The sequence below is a fragment of the Oncorhynchus gorbuscha genome, unplaced genomic scaffold, assembly GCF_021184085.1.
Source record: "Oncorhynchus gorbuscha isolate QuinsamMale2020 ecotype Even-year unplaced genomic scaffold, OgorEven_v1.0 Un_scaffold_4:::fragment_4:::debris, whole genome shotgun sequence".
NCBI classification, from domain to species: domain Eukaryota; kingdom Metazoa; phylum Chordata; class Actinopteri; order Salmoniformes; family Salmonidae; genus Oncorhynchus; species Oncorhynchus gorbuscha.
Genome location: NW_025745248.1, coordinates 105,003 through 108,568, shown reverse-complemented (window position 1 = coordinate 108,568; position 3,566 = coordinate 105,003). Strand labels below are relative to the sequence as shown.

Here is a 3,566-nt window from a genome sequence, read left to right as displayed (position 1 = left end):
CATAACAATAACGAGGCTATATACAGGGGGCACCGGTACTGAGTAAATGTGCGGAGGTACAGGTTAGTCGAGGTAATTTGTACATGTACTGTAGGTAGGGGTGCAGTGACTGTGCATAGATAAACAGCGAGTAGCAGCAGTGTAAAAATAAAGGGAGTGGGGCAATGTAAAGAGTCCGGGTGGCCATTTGATTAATTGTTCAGCAGTCATATTGTTTGGGGGTAGAAGCTGTTAAGGAGCCTTTTGGACCTAGACTTGGCACTCCGGTACCGCTTGCCGATCAGTAGCAGAGAGAACAGTCTATGACTTGGGTGACTGGAGTCTTGAATGCTGAGCTTTAGTCAATGAACAGCATTCCCACATAGGTGTTCCTTTTGTCCAGGTGGGAAAGGGCAGTATGCAAATTGGAGTGGGTCCAGGGTGACTGGGGTGATGGTGTTGATGTGAGCCATGACCAGCCTTTCAAAACACTTAATGGCTACAGGCGTGAGTGCTACAGGGCGGTTGTCCTGGCAGCCACATCGCCCCTGTCCTCAATGAACTCCACTGGCTCTGTCGCCCAACGCATTGATTACAAGATCTTTCTTCTGACCTACTAAGCCCTTCACCACCTTGCCCCCCCCCCCCCCCCCTTTACCTCTCAGACCTTCTTCTCCCCCATCAACCCAGCGGGGCATCTTGTCACCCCCAGGCCGTAGGTCCAGAGCTATGGCGACAGGGCCTTCTCCAGGGTTGCTTCTAGGTTCTGGAACTCCCTCCCTTTAGCTATCTTTCAGTCTCTTATAAAGCCCCACCTCTGTGACAAGGCCCACCATTAAGTGCCCCCCCCCCTCCCACACACACACACACACACATATATATATAAAAGCAAAGAAATACACTATTAAGGCACTCCTCTCTTCACCGTACTGACCCACTGACCCTTACCCTACCCCGTACTCTTAACCGGGCTCATATCCAAATCCCAACCCTCCCCTCCCCATGCACTGATACATCACACTCTTTCCCTTCTTTGAGCCCACCCCTCTCTTTATTTATGTTTTGTTTATTCTGATGTTTTGTTTTGACTCCTGTTTTGTTGTTTTCTTTTTCATTTCTATAATTGTAAAGCGAGCTATATAAGAGCTATATAAGAGCTATATAAGAGCTATATAAGAGCTATATAAGAGCTATATAAGAGCTATATAAGTCCCATGTATTATTATGTAGTAGTAATAGTAGTAGTAAACCATAGACATTGTTGAAGGTTTAGTAGACACTGCATTAAAACACCTGTTTACCCTGAGCTTAATTTTACTCAACAGCAATGCATTCTGGTCCATGTAGTTGGGTGGAAGCCAGGCTTTGGCACCTGGCTCTCTATATATCTCTCCATCTCTCTCCATCTTTATATCCCCAGCAGCAGGGCTTTATTTTTCCTTTGTAGAGGCCACTGGGGCTGACTTACTGGGTCATAACTCGACAGGGCAGGAGGACGGAGGAGGATGACAGAAAGAAGGAAGTCTCTTGGAGGGAGTCAGGGATGGGATGCTTGTTCGTATTTTCCTCTCAAAGGATCTTTCTGCCAGGGATAACCAGGGGTTACGATAAGAAGGCTAATTAAGTAGCTTTTTCAATGTACTTTCAATGCATTTTTTTTTGCCATAGCATTCCTCGTCGCGTCACCAGGCTTCCGTTTGTCAAGGGAGAGGTCACTGTTGGAAGGGGAGGTTTAGTCTTCAAACCTCCCCTTCCAACAGTGACCTCTCCCTTGACAAACGGAAGCCTGGTGATGTGATGAGGAATGCTATGGCAAAAAAATGTTTGAAGACTAATCTGTCCATCTTTCCCACGCCCCATATCCCCCTGACTAACGTGTCCATCACCCCCCAGATCCCTAATCTGACTAATCTGTCTATCACCCTCCATTTCCCCTGACTAATCTGTCCATCACCTCCAGATCCCCCTGACTAATCTGTTCATCACCCCCCAGATCCCTTTTGACTAATATGTCCATCACCCGCAGATCCCCCTGACTACTCTGTTCATCACCCCCAGATCCCCTTAACTAATCTGTCCATCCTTCCCACCCCCCAGATCCCCCTGTCCTGGCACATGGTCTGTTCCTTGTTGTACACCTTCCCTGACAGATGCTCAGAGCAAGAGCGAAAGGAGAGGTGTGTGGCAGTGACATGTGAAATAGAGGACACACAATGGAGCCCCTTGCATTGCAGATGTACTCTACTGTGATACTGTTGTCAACACAACATTGTGGAACAGTTGATTTTTGGTCAGTGTAAGTATGAGTGGAGTGATTCTAGTTATTTAAACAGACTTAAAAAATCTATCGTGATAAGTAGATTGAATAGAATGCATGAAGAACATGATGAAACATTTATATTTTACATGCAAATTTTGCACCCTGGTGACAAAAAGTGGTTGTAAAACCAATTGATGGATATTTCACCACTGTCATAACACGGGGCTCTGCCACCGTGAGTTATGGTGATCCTAAGCTCTCTAAGAGGAGCAGAATCATCTCAAGCCGTAGATTTTTAGGACTTAAATCTTTTATCATCATACGTGATTCATAACGCTGAAAAGAAGCTAGTCTTCTATCCTATATTTCATTTAATTTCACCATCTTTGAAAGGTCTTTAAGGCAGAACATATTTAGATGTTGGTAGTTTTAGAATCAAATGTCAGGCAGAGGCATTTCCATGCACTATCAGTGTAATACATGTAGACCATGAGGAGTATCTAGGGATGGAAGGAAAGGGGGTGGAAATGAAGAGAGACTTTATCCCCAGGAAGACGGGCCTTGGTTCCCAAGAACACCATGTCGCCCGAATCCCTAAGAATCCCTTCATGGTAGAACAAAGATGTTTTGACACGGCGGCTCGTGTAAAGTCTCAGCAAACCGGGTATATATTTTAAAAAATGAGCTCCACCATCACTTTCTTATCTTCCTTCATTCGAGGGAAAACGGAAACCAACGACCAACGGCTCTAATAAAGAGCCGAGCCCCCCTCCAATTATAACTGTCCGATTTGTCACTTTTCAAATGACATACCTATTAGAGGCCAATAAAACCTCTCTGAGCCGAGTGGAGCCAGCCTGCACACATCAAGGCTGCGATTTAGACGAAAGATGAGATGTCAACCAGAGAGACAAGGAGGCCAGATTGCTGTCTCTCTGCTTCTATCTATAAGTTCCCATATAGCTCAGTTGGTAGAGCATGGCACTTGCAATGCCAGGGTTGTGGGTTTGATTCCCACAGGGGACTCGTATGAAAATAAATGCACTCACTGTAAGTTGCTATCGTTTGGAAACGACTAAAATGTAAGCCGCCTCGTTTGGAGAGACCTGCTGGCTTTGGCTCCCATCGATGAGCACTGCTGTTGTTCCTCCTTGAGACGGCCTACAGGGAGGAGGTGAGGGCCCTCGGAGTGTGGTGTCAGGAAAATAACCTCACACTCAACGTCAACAAAACTAAGGAGATGATTGTGGACTTCAGGAAACAGCAGAGGGAACACCCCCCTATCCACATCGATGGAACAGTAGTGGAGAGGGTAGCTAGTTTTAAG

General features: G+C 46.0%; 1 non-coding gene across 1 annotated transcript; it reads left to right on the top strand.

Moving 5' to 3' along the window:
• The first annotated feature begins 3,190 nt into the window (after positions 1 to 3,190).
• Positions 3,191 to 3,265, top strand: trnaa-ugc. The gene has a single exon. It is a non-coding gene; the product is annotated as a tRNA-Ala (tRNA).
• The last annotated feature ends 301 nt before the right edge of the window (positions 3,266 to 3,566 follow it).